The sequence below is a fragment of the Mustela putorius genome, unplaced genomic scaffold (assembly GCF_011764305.1).
Source record: "Mustela putorius furo isolate JIRA1106 unplaced genomic scaffold, ASM1176430v1.1 tig00003834_pilon_pilon_pilon, whole genome shotgun sequence".
NCBI classification, from domain to species: Eukaryota; Metazoa; Chordata; class Mammalia; order Carnivora; family Mustelidae; genus Mustela; species Mustela putorius.
The window spans coordinates 6537402-6563272 of NW_025421987.1; the positions used below are offsets into that span (position 1 = coordinate 6537402).

General features: G+C 35.3%; 1 long non-coding RNA gene across 1 annotated transcript in view; it reads left to right on the top strand.

Moving 5' to 3' along the window:
- Nucleotides 1-1093: 1093 nt before the first annotated feature.
- Nucleotides 1094-25871, top strand: part of LOC123394365 — a 63458-nt gene continuing 38680 nt past the window's right edge. Inside the window, exon 1 of the long non-coding RNA XR_006609053.1 lies at nucleotides 1094-1542. This is a non-coding gene — a long non-coding RNA (uncharacterized LOC123394365). The remainder of the gene's footprint in view (nucleotides 1543-25871) is intronic.

The following is a 25871-nucleotide window of genomic DNA, read 5'->3' on the forward strand; positions in this document are numbered from 1 at the left end:
GTGAGGATAGTTTCAGAATACATTGAAGCTGCTTTATTGGCTTTACTTCTCTCAAAAGGCTCCTGTACACACAACTTCTCATGTATGTTCTCCCAGAAAAATCAAGGGACTGGGACAATTCATCCTGAAAAAAATTAAAAAAAAAAAAGCAACTTTCACCATTTATATGGTGCATTTCATTATAGGTTAAAAAATTCAGTTTTGTCTATGCTTAGAATGTTGTGATAGTTCTAAAATATTGGTGCTACCCATACCCTGTCTTCTTTTCAAAGCTCTCTTCTGTCTCCTGAGAAGAGATGTGCACAGCACACCTTATTAGGCAGAAAAGCCCATGGGATATCTTCTCTTTCAAGTACTTTTAAAAATCTCCTACTTTTGTTCTGGCATTTCTGGCTACCTTTATCAAGGGAGAGAACATAATTCTCAATGTCAACTCTGTGATCTAGATCACAGAACAAAGTCTGAAGTTGGTTCATCAATGACAGCTCATACTATCTGTTGGACACAAGTTAGGGAAACTCTAAGGGAATGGACAGAACCCCCATTTAAGAAGGCCTGGAGTATGAAAACCCAAACCCATTACACAGCTCCATTAGAGGGGCTTTCTCTAGAGGCAAAATGTTTCTTCTTTTTACCACAGGATTGCTTTCAACCAAAGTCTCTCCATCTTCCTTGCACTTATGTATTTGTTTATAAATCAATAACTACTTGAAAGAGAGACAGGAGAAATGAGAAAATGAAGAATAAGTGTTGGGGACCAGTGCCAAATTGAGAGCCATCAAAAATGAAGATAAACCATTTCTAAGGGGAAAATAAGGCTTACCGTTTAAAGCTTCAGTTTCTGTTTACTTGCCCCTTAATGGCTATCTGCACAAATTATGAAATGAAATTCTATAGTGACCTTATACTCCATAATGGCCTTCTTAAAATTAATGTTCATGAGCACCCCTACACACCCACCATTACATACAAACACAGAGAGGCATGTTTGCAGCTTCTTTCCAGACAACTCCACAATGCCCCCAGGAGGTGATGACCAACTGATTAATGTTTGTCTGAGGAGTGCCACTGCACGTTTCCAGAGCTGCTGGAAAGCCAGTTCTTACCAAAACAGCTGCGAAGCCAGACTGACTTCTAACCTCCCCTGTTGAATACAGGAACTCTTGGCACAATTACAGTGCAAGTAGCACAGAACCTATGGGGTTACCATTATAGAAACAGACTTGGCCAGCAGGAAATGTTTACATCCTGCATGGAACCCTGATGTTCGACATGAAACCAGAGCGACTCATCATGGTTAGAGAAAACAAAAGCCTCCATCTTTGAACTTGCCTTGTAGCCCAAACAAACAAATATTCTCACTTCCTTATTGTCAAATGCCTCACTTCCAGCTACTTTCATTGAACTTTGGATGCTCCTGAGATGCAGGAAATTAACAATCCTGCTGAAATACAAGCCACTTCCACCAGGGAGAACAGTAAACGACACAGCCAAGAGAGATGGACCCTGGTTGATCTTTGCAATTCCTCAAACATCTCCTAGGTAAGTCCATTATCCATTAATAAAAATGAGCTAGGCTTCTTACTACAAAAGCAAGATAGCCAGGTTGTACTACAACTTACCAAATTTGAACCTTAGAACTCAAGAGGTAGTATTAACATGCTGCCTTATACTTGATTCTCCATGATCTAGATCTAGCCTTGGGAAGGAGGCTTAGGAGGACTAAAAGAAACATGGGTTGAAAGGTTGAGGATCTGGAAGAGAGGGGAGTTAAAGTCTTTTTCCAAGTTCCAGCAGCCCTTGGCAAAGGGATAGTACCAGAAAACCACCTGGTCACCCAGTTTCCTTCCAGTAACTGGACAGAAGACAGAGGCTTCTGTCTTCTTCATACTCAGAGAGTGTGGCTCTCTGAAGGACTGTTAATTAGTTTTATGAGAAACTTACGCCTGATGCCTTGATCATTTCCCCTCCCCCACTAGCCAAAAATAAAGGGACAGGAAATATAGAAGATTGTTTTGATTGTCATCTTTCAACATGGCTGATATGTGGTTTTTTTTTTTTTTTAACAGCAAATCATTGGTTTTACTCTTTCCTTAAAATTTTTTGCTTATGAAATGCAGAAGCTCTCAGAAGCCAAACAATTTTTTTTTTTACTTCAGCAGGCTACTATGATTAGACTATATTTGTTTGTTCCTTTCTTGTGTTAAGATGACCATGCAAATGTACCCACTTCCTAATTGCAGAAGGCCAAGAGGAAATCAGGCAGTCAAAAAGAAATTGTGAATAACCATTCCACTTCCAGGCTTATTTGAATTTTATAAGCATATATGGACAAGGGAATATTGAAAAGCCTTTAAAGCAATGTGCAGGGGTGGGTTGCAGATGGGTTTTAGGACTGGGAACATTCTGATTACTTGGGTGAGTTTATGAATGTATTTCATCTCTGAGCTTCTGTTCCTTCTTCTACAAGATAAATATCTCTGTCTTAGGACAGTAGGGTATAGTGGATAAGAGTTCAGGCTGTTGCTGACACATCTGCACTTGAACATGAGGAAGGAAACTGCTTCTCAATTTAAAAAAAAATCTTAAAATTCACCATTGTGGTTGTTTCTTCATTCAAACGACATGATAAAATTTATTTAAATCATGACATTATGTATTAGATTTTCTATTACTGCTGTAACAAATTGCCACCAACTTCATAACTTGAGATGATGCAAATTAAATATCTTACATTTCTATATTACATATTACATATTTACATAATGTAAATATCTTACATTAGGTTAAAAGTTTGACACAGATATCATTAGGATAAAACAAGTTGTTGGTATGGCTTTATTACTTTCTGAAGACTCTAGGAAAGAATCTATTTCCTTCCCTTTTCTAGCTTCTACACTCCCTGACTCAGGACCCACTTTCTCCATGTTCATAGTCAGCAAGTTTTTTTTGTTTGTTTGTTTGTTTGTTTTAGTAAGCTCCATACCTAGCATGGAGCCCAACCTGGGGTTTTACTTCAAAGTCAGCAACTTTACGTCTCTCTGACTATAGCCAGAAAAGTTCTGTGATTTTTAAGGACTCATAATGATTCCACTGAGTTCACTTGGATAATTCAGGATATCCCCCCTCATCTCAAAGTCCTTAACTTATTCATATCTGAAAAGTCCCTTTTGCTATTATGTAAGGTAGTCTGTTCATAGTTTCCTAGGAGTACAGCGTGAATATCTTTAAAGGCTATTATTCTGCTTATCATATCCTGGGAAGTGGCAGAATCTTATAAATGCTCTTTGTTACTTACAAGAAAATATCTTTGCAACCTTTATTCTGTTTTAAGGATACACGTGAACAATTTTAGAACTAGTCCTCTGAATAGTTTCCTATTGTCAAAAGTGGTAAGTAATATGAACGTAAATTAATTAGTAAATGAAAGTAAATACATACATACAGTTTTGGGGTCAGGTTATGTTTAAGATATTTTCTTGATCAAACTGTTTTTCAAAAATTACGTAAAAAGTGTTGAATAATCAACAAATAATGTAATATAATATAATGTAGTAATAACAACTAACGAGTATACTATTCAAAAATAATAATACCAAAGTTATGTCCTAATCACCACCCAAATGTCATCAGATATATTTCTACCCCTTTTAAATTTTCCCACAATAATGAAATATATCAGTGACTCTCATATTCTGATTTTTTCTCACTATAAGTGTAGGCTTTTTTTTCGACTCAAATTGTTTTCAACTTATACCATCCAATTATACTCAATGCACAATGGAATCCTTTTGTAACATATTCTTCTCAGTGTTCTTTGCTGGATGCTCCCTGCATTACTAAAATTTAAATGCTAGTATTACCTAGGAGTCAGCGCTAGGGTACTGTTATTCAGTTATGCTTAATCAACAAAGAGGCTGATCACACCTGGTCCCATAGCTTTATATAACTTCTATTTCTGACCAATGACAACATTATATTCCTAGATCCAACCTCCTTCAAGTTCCCATATGACATTTCTATTGAGATGCCTAAGAACCTTCTGAAACCTACAACTTCTGAAGTCTTTCACATCTTGATAAATGGCAACTCTATTCTATCTGTCACCAACTCTGGAGTCCTCCTTGATGATCCGCTCTTCCTCTCGCAATCAACATAAATAAACTATGACAGTTCAACTTTCCAAATGCATGCAGAGTCTGACCCTAGTCATACCACCACGTTCACAGTTCCTCTAGTGTAAGCCACCACCATCTCTCACCTGGATTATTGCAACAGTTCCCCAATGGTCTTCCTGTTTGTATCCTTGACATCTCCTCTGCTCAGAAGCATGCCGTGGCTTCACAGATCACTCAGAAGAAACTACAACATCCATATTATGGATACAAGACCCTACATGATTTGGTGCTGTACTTCACTGTTCTTATTTCCTGCTGTTTCCCCATTTACACTACAAATTCCAGACACACTGGCCTTCTTGGGTCCTTCAAACTTGTTGTGCTGCCTACCTTCCATTGATCCTCCAGATCCACTCTTTACATTTCTCCCCTCTACTCTGTGCCCAAAGAGACAGGCATCTCTCTTCAATCTTTCTTCTACATCTCCTTGAACTCTACTTGCATAAAAGAAATGAAAGAAAAAACTGCGAAAGGTATAAATATTGCTTAAAGGTAGAATGAGAACTGAATCAAGTCGAAGACCTAGACAAACAAAATTTGAGTTGAGAAAGGCTGAAAGTTCAAGTAGCAGAATTTGACAAGCAGAATGAGGGCAAATCTAGATTTAGCAGAAGAAAAGCATTGTGCTCCAGAAACACCTGGAATTGATAACTGATCCATTTTTCCTCATCCATTTTCAGGGACAAAATAATAGGCTGGATTGATAAACAAAAGATATGTGTGTTCATAAATATTATTTATTCATTACAAAGTATATTTAAGACATAAATAGTGTTTATTGAGTAGTTTGTTTTCAAAATTGTGGAGCCAAAGCAGAGAGAGCATAAAATAGAAGTCAGTCAAGTTGCAAGAGCCAAAATCACCTTTCTGTCCTTATAATTATTAAGAGTTACAAACAGACAAAATGAGCAATACCACCTCAAATCACTGTGTAGCTTAATGGCAGTTGTGAGTTTCAGGAACTATACATGAATTTTTTTTTTTTTGTCAATTTCCCCTTACTTTTATAAATAGCATTCCCAAACATTTTTGCATTAAAATTGAAATTGAGGGGATGAATAAGAATTACCTAGTATTATTAAAAAAAAAACAAAACTGTTCAGGTCTTTAAATATTAAGACTACAGTTTCGGGATACCTGGGTGACTCAGTTGCGTAAGTCCCTTACTCTTGATTGCAGCTCAGGTCGTGATCTCAGGGTTGTGAGACAGAGCCCTGTGTAGGGCTCTGCAGGGGGCATGGAGACTGCTTAAGATTCTCTCTTCTCTCTCCCTCTGCTCTCCACCAACCCCCAGCACTTGTGTATGCTCTCTCTCTCTCTAGAAAAATAAAAGAGAAAAGAATAAAATAAAATAAATTGAATTTAAAAAAATAAAAGAGAGCAGTTTAATCCCTTCCCAAATTTATTGAGTATCTTCTATGTGTTACTCACTTATCTATATTCTAAAGATACATAGATGAGTAAGATTTCTGGTTCCTGATCTGAAGGATTTTATGGTCTAATAAAAAATAACAAGTATTTTGCAAATAGTGATTATTAACAAAGGTTTACTAATAACATGAATAAAACACCGTGGAAACCAGAAGAAGAGAATTGATAATAATATTTCATGGAGGAGAATCAGACTAGGAAAAGATCAGTGAAAGTTTTAAAGGAAGAAACATTTTAATTGAAACTTGGAAATGATTTTTGTGTTCAGACTTTGTTAAGAAACATCACTCAGGTAGAGAAAACAATGGATGCAAAAATGGGTTTTCAGAAAATAGTGAGAATAAGCAAAAGAGTGGATAGGCATAAAAAATAAGTGGCATTGAGGCTCATTAAGGCTAGCCTGACTCACATGAAAGATGGAGAAGGTCATTTGTGTTCTATACATAAAAATATGGAGGAATGGGTAAAAACTGACAGATTTGAAAGATTTCAGAGTTAGACTTGACAAGACGTAATGATTGATTGGATTTGGATGGAGAAAATGAGAGAAGTCAAAGCTGGCTCCTAAATTTCTAGCTTGAGGAACTAAATGAGTGATGGCATTCATGGATAAAATATTAATAGAGTATGAGGATCAAGTATGAAGACTTAGATTGGAATATGATCTAAATGAGAAGCTCTACAATTTCCAGGTGGAGGTGTCTAGTAGAAAACTAGAAACACAAATCTGGAACTTTGGAGTTTTCAGGACTGGAGAAATAGGTTTGAGTGTGATTATATAGGTAAAACTGAACACGTGGCTAATTCATGCAACTGAAGAAATCCACCATGGCAAGAAATCAGGAAAGAAGACTGGAGTCCCTAGACCAGAGACATATTGCTAGTAGGTGTTCAGCCACACAGACTTTGCCCTGTACAATGCTAGACATCATTCACTTGGACTGTGAAATGAATGGTGCCTACTGGAGTTATTCGGGGAGCTACCCTGACACTGGAGAAAATATACCAAGTATAATATTTCAAGAGGAGGGGGAGGGCACAGGAAAATCACAAAGAACACCAAATATCCGGAGCAGAAAGAAAAAAAAAATCAAAACATAGGACTGAATGGAAATTGTCAGAGAGATTAATAGGGAAACCAGAAGTACAGTGTTTAGAAACAGAGGAACCATTTTCAAAAAGAACATAATCTACAATATGAAATTCTGTGAAAAAGATCCAATAAAATGCAGGATTTAAAGATTTTATTTATTTATTTTTTGGTACCTGGAAATAGTAGGTGATTGCTGGTGCCAGCAAGACTGAGATCCAAGTATAAGTCACAAGTCAGAGTGTGGTAGCATTAAATAATGACTTGGAAAAGAGAAAATGGAAGTAATAAATGGAGACTGTACCTACAAGGGTATTCATTGTGTACTCCTGTTACTCAGATAAGCATTTTATCTCCTTTTCTAAATTCTTCATCTTTCTAGCCAGAGACTATTTCTTTGACTCGCGCACAGAATCTAATGGTGCTCTTCAAAAACTGTATGTTTTAAATTAATGAGTAGGCATTAAAGTTTTGCTCTGATACTATTTACCTGACTCTACAACTGACATTTTACTAATTATTTGTTTACATGTCTGTCTGTTTAATTATAGTGGAAATATCTACCTCTAAGCCCTCTCTAATAGATTGCTAGTAGTTGTTTGAAGATCTGTGTTCAGAAGGATTCTGAGGTATTATATAAGCTCGACTCAAAAGTTGAAAAGTATCTGTCCCAGAAGGGGAATTGGGAGTGCAGCCTGCTTGTGTTGAGAATGGGGAATTTTTCCATCTGCCTTTATAGCCCTAAAACCCTGTACACTGTCTGGTCTAAGCAATGAATAAATCGTCAGTGAATGAATACACAAATGAATGGATATATTCTGCATTACAGTGGATTTGACTTGGGTCTCAGTAAGTAAGCAGGATTGAATTTGACTGGGTCAGTGCTTTCCAGCCAACCAACGTCATGATGCCCTACTTATGACATGGGCTACAAATGATTTGCTGTTAAAAATAATTTACAAAACCTTGCCAGTTGTCTCATCAAAAGCAATAGATTGAATTTATGGTGTGTAATAACTACATTCTCATTCGTATTCCGACTTGATTTCCTGAGTAAAAGATAAATGAGGAGGTTTAGAGCTGAATTTCTGGAAGCATAAGAAACTCTGTTTACATGCAGCTATGGTGGTGTTTCCCAACATAGGCTTTGTCCATCATGATAATGAGGTACAAAGAAAATCAGGAAAACTGTTGAATATCTACAGATAGCAGAGAGGAAAATGTCAGGGGGAAAGAAGATATCCTAGGATAGAGAATGATAGGAGCCCAGAGGCCAGAATGTGCTTGGCATAAGAGAAGGTCGGACACTAGCCTCGTTAAGTGAGTTGAAATGTTCTGTGGAGATCCTGTCGAGATATGAGAAGATAAGGTCTCTGTACTGTCCCTCACTGGGTAAAAATATCAGAAAATAATGCTTTTCCTTTACCTGGAGAAAAGGAATTGTATTTCTACGTAATGAAAGATTCAGTGTGCCTTATTACCAAGCAAAAACATAATAGAAATAGAAATAATAGAAATAAAAAGCAGTTCGGTAAGGTGGGAGATTCTGGTTCAAGGAGGACAATGTCAGAGAAACATTTACTGGTCAGGTTTTTCAGTCTAGCCTCCTTCATAAATGAAATAGCCATTATCCTAACAGTGCATGAAATGCATACAATATCAGTAAGTAATATCGTTTTGCTATTCGAGGTCATGTTAACCTCCTTGAAGATAAAGCCAAGCACTCCCTAAGTTAATCATCACTTACTTTGGAGTTTGGTGGCTGTTTCAGCTTGAAGTTCTGTCCAGAAGAGGCGTGTGAAAGGCTGTTGAAATGCTATATTTATTTATGTAAGGTCAGACTAACCCAGAGTATTATGAAGTGAGAAAAGTTTAGATTGGTCCACAGTTGTGTGTGATTGTGCAAAAGATAAGCCATTCTTTGCCACCCTACGAGGTCACACTACTCTTAAATGCTGAGTGCACTTTACTGAAATAGTAACCATTCAACTGAATGTGAAATAGACTTGATGCCTAACATGTCTTGAAAGTTATATTTCAAAACATTCTTTTCAGTGTTTAAAAGAGTAAACTTATATACTGAGAGTAGTATCAAATCTTGAGAATTACTTCAGGGCATCACAGAGAGACCTCAATTATGAAGTTTAGTATTTCACTGACTCATGTCTAAACAATCAGCATATATCTTGCTGAAGAGCAGGCCACTGGCCTGAAAATTAACAATTAATTTTATATTAAGTTTGGCAGAATGGGAACGGCACAGTCAATACTGCTAGCAAACAGCATGATTTATATATCACTTTTAATTAAACATGAATTCTTTAAAGTTTTTATAAAAATGAACACATTAAATTTACTTCCCTTATCATTAATGTTTTAATAGGTATATAATGGGTGCATTTTTATACATGTGTATTTTTTTTAAGATATTGTCCATCTCTCGCACCTGTCTAAATGCCAATATATAGATCCAAGCAATGATCCCAAAGATGAATGACTCAAAGGAGACTTTCAGATCCACTGATAATGGAGCTGAAATAAATTTGATATTTTAAGTGATCTTTCCCAAAGAACAGTGTGCTATTTGGAAACAGCCATTCATATTTTTCTCAGCATTAAATGTTTGTCAGCTCTTATAATCGAAACTCAAGCTAAAAACTTATGACTAAGTAAAATTCAGAGGGAGAGAGGATATTTCTCTATGTCTAGCTTGGATGAAGAATCTTCAATAGGAAGACTGCCATTTTTTCTTTTTCTTCAGATATGCACTTTTTTTTCTTAGTGAAAGTTCAGGTTAGAAATCTATAGAAGAAATTTAAGATGATTGGCTTTAAAATGAGAAACATAAAGTGAAAATACATGATCTCAAACATTGCTTTCTGTGAGAAACCCACAGTGCAAGATTTAGTGTGGCAAAGGAAGCATGAATGAGAGCACAGATGACAGGAAAACATTTACTTCTAGAAATCTAACAATAAGCCACGAAACTTATTAAAGGAGAATCCTCTCACAAAGGAATACCATACTATATATATATACCATAGATATGACTTTAGAAATATAATAATGGCCCTCTAAAATCTAAGTCATATTCAATGTATTGTTTGATGAACACTTTATGTAAGCTGTAGTAATAGACCATTTATTAGTTTCCACGCACTGTGCTGGATACTGGACACACGGACACACAGAGGAGGTAAAAATAGACATGACTGTTGATCATCCAAAGCTTTACAGACCAGTGAAGGTGACAGACCATCATAAAATCACACTGGAGAGTGTACAATTACAAATGTTGCCTATAGGCTCTCAAGAAAAAGAACAGGGGTTTATGACAAAGAAAACTGGCTTGCACTGAGGAGTGAAAGAATGTTTGATTTTAAGGTTGAGTAGAAATTAACTAGGGGAAAAGGGCACTCTCAAATATTTATTGAGTGAATGAGAATAAATTCCAGGTAATTGTCCTGTGGCAGGAGGCAGCATGATTCACCTAAAAACTGAAAGTCAGGGAGGTTGGAGCACAGAGAGTAAAGTGTTAAATTGGTGCAGGAGAAGTAGGTTAGAGAACAAACTATGCTGGGATTTGGTCTTTAACTCAAGAAGAAGAAGAAGCCTTTGGAGGCTGTGAGCAGAGTGAAATGATCAGTTTATGATTTCAAGAGTTCCCTCCAGCCACAGTATGGAAAAGGGAGTCCAAAAGGCTTGACTATGCTAAAAAGTTAGAAAGAGGGGCGCCTGGGTGGCTCAGTGGGTTAAAGCCTCTGCCTTCAGCTGGGGTCATGATCTCAGGTCCTGGGATCCAGCCCCACATCGGGCTCTCTGCTCAGTGGGGAGCTTGCACCCTAAACTGCTGGACTGAATAGAGTTAGTAGAAGGGAGCAAGACAATGAGGGGTAACTGTGGCATGCTCCTTCCTGGAAAAGTGATGCATCTCATTGGCCTTAGGTCTTTTCTGGGTAAAGGAAAGAACCAATATGTGGACAGGTAGGTAGATACCCTTGGGTCAGAATTTGAGCTAAGTTTTACCATCTTCCAACTTTTACCCCAATACATTTAACTATTGATGTCTCTAAGTAAGAAACTCTACCTTAGTTAAAATGAGTAAAGTTGAGTTACTATTACTAATCAATATTTATCTTTTACATCTTAATTGTTTAAAACTTTTTTCTTTTCTTTTTATAATATCTTTAGGAATTCAAAATGTGAATCTCTTTCTTAATCAAATGGGAGAAAATGACAGGCTTCCTCTCATCCCATCACTATGTAGGACTCTTATTTTCATAGCGCCTTTGGTAACTAACTAGATAAGAAACATTTTACTGCAAATCATTTAGGCACTTATCAATAACAGTTCAGAAAAATAAATACTTAGATACTTAGAATCACTGAATTTTTAAAAGGAAGCGTACATATATATGTGGCATCTTTAAAGAACTAGGAGTCTATATGAGAAGGAGATTGAAAAGCTGTTCTCTGAAAATGAAAAATGAGACTGTAGGGAGTTGGTTTTAAGTAGTGTGTTTGAGAAAGGGCCATTCTTAAAAATAAAAGGGTACTCTAGCTCTTAAGTAACTTATAATAGTAATAGACATAGTGAAGGAAGGTGTAAATAATTGTACAACACAAATTAATCATATTTTAAAAGTTTTTAAAATTGATATAAATCACATAACACAAAATTCACAATTTAAATATTTTCAGCCCAATCCCTACATTGTATAATCACCATTATCTAATTCCAGAACATTTTTAACAGCCCCCCAAAACCCTATATCTATTAGACTTCCATCCCAATCACACCTCACCCACCCATAAACAATTCTCTGACAACCATTAATCTATTTTCCATGTGTGAGGATTTGTTTGTTCTCACATGTGGCCTTTTGCACCTAGCGGATTCTGCTTTGCATAAAGTTTTCAAGGTTCATCTGTATTGTACCATTTAATAGTACCGTGTTCCTTTTTTGTGGTTGAATAATATTCCATCGTAGACACATATTATATTTGTTGATTCGTTCATCAGCCGATAAGCACTTAGGCTATTTTTACTTTGTGGTTATTATGAATAATGCTACAAACATTGTACACAAGTTTTGGGGAGAACATATGTTTTCACTTTCCTTGGGTATATACTTAGGAGTGGAAATGTTGGAGCATCTGCTAATTCTGTGTTTAACTTTCTGAGCAACTACAAAATTATTTTCCACAATAACTGCATTATTTTATATTCCTGCCAGCAGTGTATTAGCATTTGACTTTCTCTAAATTTTTATTAACACTTGTGGTTTTTTTTCTTTTTAAAAAAATTATCATTGCCAATCCTAGAGTGTGTGGAGTAGTATCTCATTGTGTTTTGATTAGTGATGAATTATACTGAGTATCTTTTCATGTGCTTATTCATTCCTTTCATATATTCTTTCTACAAATGTCTATGCAGATGCTTTGCCCATTTTTGGTTGAATTCTTTGTCTTTTTTATTGTTAATTATAAGCATTCTTTATATATTCTAATTACTAGACCTTTATCAGATATATGATTTGCAGATATTTTCTTCCAACCTGTGGATTGTTTTTTCACATTCTTGGTAGTGTCACTTCAGCCTCAAAAGTATTTAATTTAATGAAGTACAATTTATCTATTGTATTGTTGCTGCTCATACTTTTGGTGGCCTATCTAAGAAACCATAGCCTAATCCAAGGTGATGTAAATTTATACCCATTTTTACTTGTAAGACAAGACAGACAGATGTAATCAAATGATAGATTTTGATAGAGATTGAGAGAGATAGGATCAGTGGATATTAATAGAGTAAAAAAGACGTATAAGAAGTTGAAACTCTCAAATCAAAAGGCAGATTCTCAGATTGTATTTTTAAAAAGCATATTCAGTAAAATGCTATCAATAAGAGATATACTTGGAAAAATATGCAAAAAAGACTGAAAATAAAGGGATTGGAACAGATATAATGGTCAAATATGAACAAAAAGTAAAGATAACAAATTTTAATTAAAAAAGGTGCATATAAAGATATAATTTAATAAAAAATTTCAACTAAATCACAAAGATACTGGCAAAGGAAAAGTAGTTAAGAACATATAATGATCATCAAAATATATGTACCTAACAATATAAACATACTGCCCCCTTCTATATACATAATATAATTTATATGAGTGTATATATATAGGTATATATATATAGTATAGAAGTCCGATATACTGAAGTAGATAAATGAGCAATTGCAGTTAGAAATTAATGTCTCACTCAGAAATGCATAGATCTATAGGTAAAAATAAACAATTTATAAAGGATTTAAACTAAATAATCTATGAGCTTGAACTAAAATATATTGTGCAAAATATGTAAAAGGTTCACACAAATGAACAATGCCGGTGGAATTTTGATTGGGATGGCTTTGAAAGTATAGATTGCTCTAGACAGTATAGATATTTTAACAAGCAATCTTAAAATTTGTATGGAACCAGAAGAGACTTGGAATTGCTAAGGAAATGTTGAAAAAGAAAAACAAAACTGGGGCATCACGTTGCCTGATTTCAAGCTTTACTACAAATCTGTGATCACCAAGACAGCATGATACTGGCACAAAAACAGACACATAGACCGGGGTAACAGAGTACAGAGCCCAGATATGGACCCTCAACTCTATGGTCAAAATATCTTCAACAAAGCAGGAAAAAATGTGCAGTGGAAAAAAGACAGTCTCTTCAATAAATGGTGTTGGGAAAATTGGACAGCTATGTGTAGAAGAATGAAACTTGACTGTTCTCTTACACCAGACACAAAGATAATGGATACATGGATAAAGACATGGATGAAAGACCTCAATGTGAGGAACCTATCAAAATCTTAAAGAACAACATTGGCAGTAGCCTCTTTGACATTGGTCACAGCAACTTTTTCAAGACATGTCCCCAAAGACAAAGGAAACAAAAGGGAAAATGAACTTTTGGGACTTCATCAAGATCAAAAGTTTCTGCACAGCAAAGGAAACAGTCAACAAAACAAAGCGGCAACCCAGGGAATGGGAGAAGATATTCGCAAATGACACTATTGACAAAGGGCTGATATCCAAAATCTAAAAAAAACTCCTCAAACTCACAAACACACACAAAGAGGATAATCACATTAAAAAAAAATTGGGCAGAGGACATGAACAGACACTTCGCCAAAGAAGACATAGAAATTGCTAACAGACACATGAAAAATATTCATCATCATTAGCCATCAGAGAGATTCAAATCAAAACCACATTGAGATACCACCTTACACCAGTTAGAATGGCCAAAATTAACAAGACAATAAACAAGTGTGTTGGAGAGGATTTGCAGAAAGGGGAACCCTCTTCCACTGTTTGTGGGTAACATCCATGAAAGACTTTGGACTCTGAGAAACAAACTGAGGGTTTTGGAGGGGAGGCGGGTGGGGGGGGGGGGGTTGGATGAGCCTGGTGGTGGGTATTAAGGGCATGTATTGCATGGAGCACTGGCTGAGGTGCATAAACAGTGAATTCTGGAACACTGAAAAGAAATTAAATTAAATTAAACTTTTTAAAATAAGAAAAATGCACAGTTCTCTTCAAATAGAAAAATAGTCCATGCATTATTTTCCAAGAAAAGGGTATCTTTGGGGCGCCTGGATGGCTCAGTCAGTTAAGTGTCTGCCTTTGGCTCAGGTCATGATCCCAGGGTCCTGGGACCTATCTCTGCATCGGGATCCTTGGTCAGTGGCGAACCTGGTTCTCCCTCTCTCTCTGCCTGCTACTCCACCTGCTTGTGCTCTCTTTCTCTCTCGGTCAAATAAATAAAAATGCTTTAAAAAAAAAAGAAAAACTGTATCATTTAGTTCTGATTAACCACCACTTCAGATGTTATATTCCCTGATCACAATGTAATACATTAAAAATATGTAATTGAAGAATATCTTTTTGGGTGCCTGGGTGGCTCAGTGGGTTAAGCCACTGCCTTCGGCTCAGGTCATGATCTCAGGGTCCTGGGATCGAGTCCCACATCGGGCTTTCTGCTCAGCAGGGAGCCTGCTTCCTCCTCTCTCTCTCTCTCTCTCTCTCTCTCTGCCTACTTGTGATCTCTCTCTGTCAAATAAATAAATAAAATCTTTAAAAACAAAACAAAACATACAAACTAACTAACTAACTAACAAAAAAAAGAATATCTTTTAAAACCACATATCTGCGGGGCGCTTGGGTGGCTCAGTTGGTTGAGCAACTGCCTTCGGCTCAGGTCACCGTCCTGGAGTCGCGGGATCGAGTCCCGCATCGGGCTCCCAGCTCCATGGGGAGTCTGCTTCTCCCTCTGACCTTCTTGCCTCTCATGTTCTCTCTCACTGTCTCTCTCTCAAATAAATAAATAAAATCTTTAAAAATAAATAAATAAATAAAAATAAAAATAAAACCACATATCTGCAAAGCTGAAAGACACCAATAAATAATCCATAGGTTAAAGAATAACCTATAAGGAATTTTTTTAATGCAAAGAAGAAAATGTCAATAAAAATACAGAACAACGACAGAGCAGTAATTAGCAGAAAATTTAATGCTAAGTAAGCTATCATAAAATAATAGTCACTAAAAACCGAATAGGCAAATGACTAGCTGAACAATTTGGAAAAATAAAAAGAGCAACAGATCATACCCATAAAATAGGAAGAAAGGGGGGTGCCTGGGTGGCTCAGGGGGTTAAGCTTCTGCCTTGGGCTCAGGTCATGATCTCAGAGTCCTGGGATGGAGCCCCGCATCAGGCTCTCAGCTCAGCAGGGAGCCTGCTTCCCCCACTCTCTGCCTGCCTCTCTGCCTACTTGTGATCTCTGTGTGTCAAATAAATAAATACAATCTTAAAAAAAAAAATAAGGAGAAAGGGGCAGAAAACTATGACATTGAAACAAACCAAAAGAATGAAGGAAAAATGAAGAGGAAAATAAAACCAGAAGTGATTTTTTTACTTGCATTTAAACTATAGACAATGGTATGATGGAGAGGTTAAAAATCAAAATAAGATACACATGAAACTAGTGCTATACTGCATGTTAAAATAAAGATTGAAAGAGGATAAACAACTACAAATCAAAAAAGAAATTTACAATATGATAAAATGCCAGAAAGAATTATAAACTAATACATTTGGAATCACATAGTAAACAGACTTTTGCATATTATAACATGTGAAAACTAGCAGAAAAGTAATACAATCTTGAATAAATTAATAACGAATTGAACAATAATCAATTTCCCTTTCTTCCCATTAAAATAAAGAAACCCTGGCCAAGAGAATTCTACAGGCAAATTTGATCAAAATTTTAAGGCACAAATAATCCATATTTTATTACAAATTCTTTCAGAAAATAAAGAAGGAGGAAACAGTGACCAAGTCATTTTGACAGACTACTGTAACCTTGATTTCAAAAGCAGATAATGATAGTACATAAAAAAGAAAGATATGGGCCCATAACTCCTCTAAACAAAAATACAAAGCTCTAATTAAAATAATAGCTAAATATAATCCAGAGTTAAATAATAACAACATTAACCTATCATGATAAAGAGGGCTCACCCTAAGAAGACAGGACTATTTTAACCTCAGGAAAAAATCTGTCAGTCTAATTCAGCCCATTAATATGTTACAGAAGAAAGAGTCATGTGATTATTTCATAGATGCAGAAAGATTATTACAGAAATTTCACTATGTTTGACATAGACTCAGAAAATCACATATAAAATGAAGTATGATTAACATGATACAGACAATGTAACAAATCCAAGAGAGAACATCACATTAAGACAGAAACTTTAGATGCCATCTCTGGGAGACCAAAACAAGAGAAGGAAGATCATTACATTTCTACTGTTTCATATAGCACTAGATAATTCTCCACGGCATTTAGTCCTATGCACACAGACTAGACTGTGAATATTGGTAGGGAAGAGGTAAAAATATCATTCTTTACAAAAGATATGTCATCAACTACATGGAAAACCCCAAAGAATCAATAAATTATAAAATCCAGGGATAAAATTAAGTAACGGGCCAAATGAATGAGCAGTTTTCAAAATTCCGTAACATTAATCTAAATTAGAAATAACTAGTGGGGAAGCAAGCAAGAAAAAAAGGAGAGAAGGGAGGAAGGAAGGATGGGGGGAGGGAGAAAGAGAAAGAAAGAAGATGCAATTCCTAATATTAACAGGATCTATCAAGGAATGAAATGGAAAAGAGTCCATACTCTTTCAAAGAAGAAATGAGTTAAACTGTAGAAGAACATAAAGAAGATGATTATATGAAGAGGATGACATGTTTCTGTTTAGAAGGATTTCATATGTTAAAGGTGTGAGTTCTCCCCACCTACAAGTCCCCCCAAATTTTCAATCAAAACATGACCAAAATTTTTTGAGAAATTAAACAAACTTATTCTACATGTATATGTAATTCTAAATGCAAATTAGAAACTCGGGCAATATTAGGGGGAAAGAAGCAGCAAACTAGGATTTATTGCATTCCCAGATAGTAAGACATAGTGATGACAACTGAAATACTGGCTCAGAACAGGCAACCAGTGAAACAGAATAGAGAGCAGAAATGCCCAGAAAAGGTGGCATTGTCAGCCAGGAAGGGAAGTGTGGCTTATTTAGTAACTGCTTTGGGAAAACCGACTCAGAGAGAAAAACAAACTTCACAGAAATAAAAACTTACATGTAATAGGTCAGCCAGAACACAAATAGTAGATTAAGAAATTATGATTGTGACCTGAAAGAAATTATGACTGTGGAGGAAAGTTTCTTAAACTAGAGCCAAAAACCACAAACCACAAAATCATGACACCCCAAACTGATGAATTCTGTGCAATGAAATACATGGAAGAAGAAATTAGCATTCCACATACCAGTGATAGACCGGGAGAAGACATACTTAGAATCCTAAACTATTAAGTGATTATTATCTAATCTTAACTATAGAAAGCATTTCTACAGATTGACAATAAAAAGATAGGAAACCTTTTTTTGTTTTTTAAGATGGACAAAAAATATAGAATATGCACAAAAGGATAAACCTAAGTAGCTAACAAATGTTTGAAGAAATTCTCAAACTTTTTAGTGTTCACAAGAATGCAAATTTATGGGGTACCCGGATGGCTAAGTTGGTCAAACTTCTGACTTCTGATTTTGGTTCAGATCTCATGGGTCGTGGGATCAAATGCCACAATAGGTCTGCATTCAGTGGGGAGTCTGCTTAGGGATTCTCTCCTGCTCCCCATCCTCCCCCTCATTTGTGTTCTCTCTCTCTAAAACAATAAATAAATTTTTTTAAAGATGCAAATTAAATAAAAAAGAAAAGACAGCTAATGATTTTCTGATTGGCAATAAAACACAAATAAATACCAAACATTGGTTCAGGATGTGGGAAAACTATTGTGCTATTGCTTGAAGTGTTAACAAGTATAGACCCCCTGGAGAACAATATGATCTTACTCACTAAAATTAAGAATATGTATTCACTATGACATATTTCACTCTTGGAAGCATATTCCAAAGGCTCTCTAATAAGTCGATGAAAAAAAAAAAACAAAGCAAAAACTGTTAGTGGATTTGTTTGTATCCATCACTAGGTGACAGATATTTAAATTTTGGTGACCATGATGGAATAATATGTAGTTTTCAGAAGCCATGAACTAAATATACAGAGAGCAGGATGAATACATGTGTTTAAAAATGTGTTTAAAAAAAGGTAAGAAAGAGAGTAAGATCTACTATTCTTATAAATTAAAGCCCATACATGCACATAAAATATACAGCACACTACCTAAACCTTGTTAAGCCGAAAACATCCCTTTCTAATTTACAAACACATGCTTTTGCAAAAACATATAATGTGGACATGAGAGTCATTGTTGGGTTATAAAGACCAAGTGGGGATTAGTGATTAAAGTTCGAAGGGAAAATAAAATAAATCAAATAGAACCCCTCAAAGAGCAATGAATAAATATACCATTAGTTGAGGCATCTGATATGCTCAACTAAAGAAAGATCTTCAGTAAAAGATTAAAAAAGAAAGAGGGACACCTGGGTGGTTTAGTCAGTTAAGCATCTGTCTTCGGCTCAGGTCATGGTCGCAGAGTCCTAGAATCAAGTCCAGCATCAGACTCCTTGCTCAGTGGGGAGCCTGCTTTTTCCTTTGCCTCCTGTTCCCCCTGGTTGTGCTCTCTCTCTCTCTCTCTCTCTGACAAATAAATAAACAAATAAGTCTTTTTAAAAAAATAGAAAGAAAATTAAGGGAATCACTAAGAAGCATAAAGAACAGCAGAAAGAATAAATACATTATTGTGGCAAAAATATAAATGAATTAAACTCAACCATTAAAAGATAAATGCTTGGTTTAGAAGTTTTAAGTAAAAGGAGTAAAAGTGTCCAAATATAAGATGTTTTCAAAAGCATACCTACAAAAAATATAGTAAAGCGTTGAAAGGAAAATGTATGAAGTAATATTAGGTAAACAATAAAGGAAGTGCATTATTTTACTTTAATAAAGGTTATAATTCATACCATCTCTTCCCCAGTCTTTCTCAAGGAGGTTATTAAAATAGGTATTGTAGTTAAAAAAATGAGTGGCAACCAGAATGTATAAGATGAGATAAAATTGTAGACTTAAATGTTTTTAGTAACAAACAAAAAATAAATGTACAAAGCACCCAGTTCAAAATTCTAGAAAAAATAAACCAGGAGAAACTATATGAAGCTAAAGACAAAATAAATAACATATGAACAAGAAAACAAAAATAGTCACAACGAAATTAATATTTACTGAACCCTGCAAAGCACTCTATTTTATGAGATTGATCTCACGTAATACAATAGTGCTTTTACATGAGAGCTATGTTCTCATCACAGATGATGAAAGATAGATTTATAAAGTTTAAATTTTTCCAGGTCATATATTTAGGAATAGTATAGACACAAACTTGGTCTCTTAACGGGGAAACAAGTGGTCATAGCCACTAATTTATAATGTATAATGGATATATGAGTATAAAACTGAGTATTTTATTTTATTTTCTAAATTTGAAGGATATTTTGTTCCACAAAAGGTAAGAGTATACATACTCTGGGTTTAGTAAAACAAACACGATGAAGGTGAAACAAAGCTTTTAATGAAGGAAAAAACTGAGTATTTTAAAATTATGTTTGAAAAGAGAAAAAAATCTAGTTGGCTTTAGCTATGGAAAGGAAAAATTGAAAATTTACATAGGGTAAATACAATAAAGATTAAACTGTGAGTATAAAATGTACAAATCATACCAATAAACTAAAAAAAATTGATTGAAACTATAATTTTCCATGAAAAGAAAAATTACCAAAATATATCTCAACAAGAGTTAAGAAAACGACACCTACGCAAGAATGTCCAAATTGTCTCCAAAATTGACTTAAAAAATGTTAGATCAAGTCATTACTGGGGAAATTTACTCCTCAAACTTCCAAGGGACATATAATTCATATCCAATACTAATTGCTTAAACAGTTTAACACTACAGATTAACCAGAATGGTTAAAAAGACTGGCCACACCAAGTGTCAGTGAAGATTTGTTTCTAGAACTCTTATATATTGCTAGCAAGGGAATAAATATTAAAACAACTACTAAGATAAAATATAAAAAAACTATTTTGGGGTAAAAAAAAACAAACAAACCCAAACCTGGCAGTTTCTTATAAAATTTAACGTTATCACCCAGTTGTTCCACTCAGAATGTATTTCACAACAGAAATATTGAGTATTTCACAAGAGAAATTGAAAACACAGGTCCACAAAGAAACTTTGCAAGAATGTTTATGGAAGTTTTATTCATATTAGTGAAAATGTAGAAAGAGAACATGTGTTTCTCCACAGAAGAACGGACAGACTGTACCATATCCAAAAAAACAAAATATTAGCTAGGAATTTTACAAATTAAACTACTGATAAAAAAACAACAAGAATGAAACTCTAAAATGTTTGCTGAATGAGGGAGACTTAAAAAGAAGAGTGCATATTATATGACTGCATTTATGTGACATTCTAAAACAGGTAAAACAAATCTGTGTTGGAAAGAAAATTAGAGTAGCAGTTGCCTCTTGTGGAGAGGCAGAGAATGACTTAAAAGAGACACTAGAGTTAACTTTCTGAGGTGATGGTAATCTTCTGTATCTTGATGAGGGATTTGGTTACATAGTTGTATGGATTTGTCAGAACCCACTGAATGGAATGAGAAAGATTTATGCATCTTGGGGCACCTATGTGACTTAGTTAAGTGTCTAAGTCTTGATTTCAGCTCAGGTCTTGATCTCAGGGTCATGAGTTCAAGCCCCTTGTTGGGCTCCACACTGGGTATGGAGCCTAATTTAAAAAAGAAGAAGGAGGAGGAGAAGGAGAAGAAAATATTTGTGGATTTTTTTGTGTGTAAATTTTACAGAAGGAGAAAGAGACAAATATTGAACCTTAGTAAAATGGATGTTGGTATAGCTAGTGGGAAGTGTACTGATATGTGAAACTTATTTCAAAAAGCAGAAAAGTAACAAATTAAAATATAGGTAAAAGGATAGGAATATGAATCGATAGAGAATAAAGCAACTATAAAAATATTAATTGCAGGACCTAGGTAGTTACTGTACAAGCATTCAAGTGCAATTTTTATATACTTTTGTGTATGTTTGAATTTTTTCATAATAAAATGCTGGAGAAAGCATATTAAAACATGAAAATTGTTGCAATGTATGTTACCAAGCCATAATAACTCTGACAATGAAATCTGGCAATAATGGCATACACATGAATGTACACACACACACACCCCACAAAAGTTCCACAAAACCATCTTACTTGTCTATAATTCTTTTAATCTTAAAAAAACTAGGGGCTATAAAAATTTATTTTTAAAAAACTATGGTCAGATTTTATCTTAGGAATGTATTGGTTGTTTACTATTTGTAAATCTCTTAGTGTAATATGTCTCATCAGAGTCAAAGAAAAATTTTGTAATCATCGCAATGGATCTTGAAATGGCTCTCAATAAGTTTAGATCTAATCCTAGTGGAAACAAAAAAAGTTTCAGCATATTAGGAATAGAAGTATACTTCGTGAACATGTTTTTTACAAATCTATGACATGTCAATGCAGCTCCAAAAAACAAACAAACAAACAAACAAACAAAGAAATCCTTTCTGGAATTTGACCATGTGATTAGACATTTTATCTCAAGACCAAAGAAGAAAAAAATAGTCATTAAAACAAAATAATGAGGTTGTACTAAAAGGAAATGAATTACTTGGTGAATGACTCGAGAAAGAATGAAAGTGAAACCAGTGCTTCTTAACAAGGTACCACGGGATGCCTGGGTGGCTCAGTTGGTTGGACGACTGCCTTTGGCTCAGGTCATGATCCCGGAGTCCTGGGATCGGGTCCCGCATTGGGCTCCCAGCTCCATGCGGAGTCTGCTTCTCCCTCTGACCTTCTCCTTGCTCATGCTCTCTCTCAAATAAATAAATAAAATCTTAAAAAAAAAAAAACACAAAAAACAAGGTACCTGCAAATCTTGGAGATCTTATTTAAATGCAAATTCTGATTCAGTAGATCTGAGGTAGAGTCTATGATCCTGCATTTCTAGAAAACTCCCAGGTGATTCTAATGCTCCTGCTCTGTGAATCACACTTCATGTAACAAAGCATTATATGATAAAGGAGGTATTTAAAATATGATTATTTAAATCATGTGATCGACATTTGATCAATGGATATATACTGGGATATTCTATTATCATCTAGAAAGAATAAAATCTTTTTTTTTAAAGATTTTATTTATTTATTTGAGAGAGAGAGAGAATGAAAGTGAGCAAGCATTGGGGGGGAAGGTCAAAGGGAGAAGCAGACCCTCCCCTCCAGCCCACTGAGCAGGCAGGGAGCCTGACTCTGGACTCCACCCCGGGTCGCCAGGATCATGACCTGAGCCAAAGGTAGCCATTCAACCAACTGAGCCACCCAATCAAATTCTTACTTCAGGGGCGCCTGGGTGGCTCAATGGGTTAAAGCCTCTGCCTCCGGCTCAGGTCATGAGCCCTGCATCGGGCTCTCTGCTAGGTGGGGAGCCTGCTTCCTCCTCTCTCTCTGCCTGCTTCTCTGCCTACTTGTGATCTCTATCAATTAAATAAATAAAATCTTTAAAAAAAAAAAAGAACAAACATAACAGATAAAAAAATTTCTTACTTCATATAATATATAAAAATTACTGCAAGTACAATAAAGTTTTAAAATAAGGTAGGTTTAAAATGTGTATAAAATATAGTTACGTTTAAAATAAGCTAGCCTTGGGGCACCTGGGTGGCTCAGTGGGTTAAGCCTCTGCCTTTGGCTGAGGTCATGATCTCAGGGTCCTGGGATCAAGCCCCGCATCGGGCTCCCTGCTCAGCGGAGAGCCTGCTTCCTCCTCTCTCTCTCTCTCTTTGCCTGCCTCTCTGCCTACTTGTGATCTCTATCAAATAAATAAATAAAATCTTTTAAAATAAGCTAGCCTTGTTTCAACTAGATAAAGGTGAATATTTATATATTTGGGTGTGAAGAAGGCTTAAGATCAGCTCTTAAGATAGAAACATAAAGAAATAAGATTAAGAAAGGTATTTAAAAATTTAATTTCTGTATGCCAAAAAATACTTAAAATATTAAGTCAAATAACAAATTATGAAAATATTTGCAGCATGCTTAATCTAAAGGCTCATGTATTTAATATATAGAAAGCTCCTACAAATAAATAAGGTACAAACATATTTAGTAATGGAAGAAACATAAGTAAAGAATATGTGCAAGTAATGATTCAACAAAGACATTTTAATGGCCAAACAACAGATGCAAAAATCTCAATTTACTGATAATTAAGAACAGCAAATTTAAAATATAAAATATTTTTCTTATTAAATTTGCAATATTAAATAAGGATAGTTTTGGAAGGAGTATAGGGAAGTGGCATTCTCATAACTGGGTTAACCATTCTTTTATTTATTTTTTTTTAGGATTTTATTTATTTATTTGATAGAAAGAGAGAAAGTATAAGCAGGGGGAACAATAGGGGGAAAGGGAGGAGAAGACTCTCAGCTGATCAGGGAGCCCAATGCGGGCTTCATCCCAGAACCCTATGATCATAACCTGAGTTGAAAGCAGATGTTTAACTGACTGAGCCACCAGGCAACCCTGGCATAACCATTCTTTGGGATTATTGATCAATAGAAATAAGAAGACTTTAGGGGCGCCTGGGTGGCTCAGTGGGTTAAAGCTTCTGTCTTCGGCTCAGGTCACGATCCCAGCGTCCTGGGATGGAGCCCCGCATCTGGCTCTCTGTTCAGCAGGGAGGCTGCTCCTTCCTCTCTCTCTCTCTCTCTCTCTCTGCCTGCCTCTCTGCCTACTTGTGATCTCTGTCTGTTAAATAAATAAAATAAAATAAAATAAATCTTAAAGAAAAAAGAAAAAGAAAAAAAGAAAAAGAAATGCACATAAATATTTATGTCTGAAGATGTGTACCACCACAGAGTTTATTATGGCAAGTATATATGCACTTCTTATAGTCATAATATATGGATGCAAAATAAACAGTTTATAAAATTGTGTACTCCGTGGATCAGGTTCTTTGGCTACAAACACAAAAACCAGCTTTGTCTCAGGCACTTACAGATGGCACAGGTAAGAACGACCAGACAGAGGAGTCCAGGAAACAGGGTAAGATACAGATAGGACTGGAAATAGAGCAGGGATTTACTTAGCTATCTTTCCAACTTGTCTATCAAGACAAAGGAGTGCCAATGTTTTCTATGCCCAGCCCCATCGCACCCATATTTCTGTCACTTCACTTAAGATCCAAAGTCCTGGAAGGAAGAGACTAATTGTTCCATTTTGGGCCAACTGCCAGTCCTTGGTTGGGGGAGGAAAAGGCTTTTTGATTTATGATCCCGCCAAGACTATACACAATAGTGAGGTAATATTGAAATAAGGAATCAGGAGTTATTAGAAAGGAGAATAAATGCTAAATGAATCCAACTCATCACAAATATCCAGTTTTTACAGTTTCCTCTTCAAATATGGATGCGTGAGGGTCTATAGACTGTACATATAGAGAAAAATTCCAGAATATAGTAACATAATATTAATAGTAGTGATCTTTAAGTGACAGATGATGGTTGAATTTTATTATCTTGGTTCTTTTCTGTGTTTTCTAAACTTTTAAGTTTTTATTAAGAAATAAAAACAATAGATTTTAACACAGTTTGCAAGACATGATTAAAGAGATTTCTTTCAGTTGATTTTCAAATATATTAAATAAATGGAACTCTTATTCCAAGAGCTATATTCCTATACCGACTATTGGTATGTATTGCAATATTGTAAAACACAAAGTTTTCTTGATTTACATGAAATACCTCATAAGGTTTCCCCTTGATGCTGCAGAATGAAACTTAAAGCAGACTCATGAAAATGCACATTGCACTGAGGAAATTGCTTCAGTTTTGTGGAAGATTGGGAACAGTATCATCTATCCAACTAATAATTTTCTGACAATGAATTCTACAGAGAGATCATCTGTCTGCTGCTCGTTCTACAGAGAGCCCTGCATATCAGAGCCAAGAATGCAAACTTCCACATGTCTGGTCATAAAGTTCTGGGAACATCTCCATTTTACATGAATGTGATTTAGTTTTTACTGCATTAGGATTTTGAATTCTGAATCTACTTGTTCATAATGCAACCCCAAGCTCAGAGTGATTAGGATCAAAAGCAAAGACAGGATATGTGTAATACCAATTGTTATTCACTTTGTAAGTGCCTTGTTTCAAGTTCAAGTTCTTCAGTGATCATAGTTTAATAATGAAGGAACATAATAAGCAGGGTATATGATTAGAATTCTCAAAATTTTAGCAAGAAGTGCAAACACATCTATCTTCCATTATCAGCAGAATAATAAATATGTACGCATACATTAGAACATTTCACAGAATTTTGCTCTTCTCAAATTCTAATATCTTGAACAAATACAATATTCATTGAAAATAATTATTTTCAATTCCCAGAGATTAGATTCAGTGGTAAATGAGCATAATTACCAACACAAAAATGTTCTCTTTCCACGATTGTACTAAG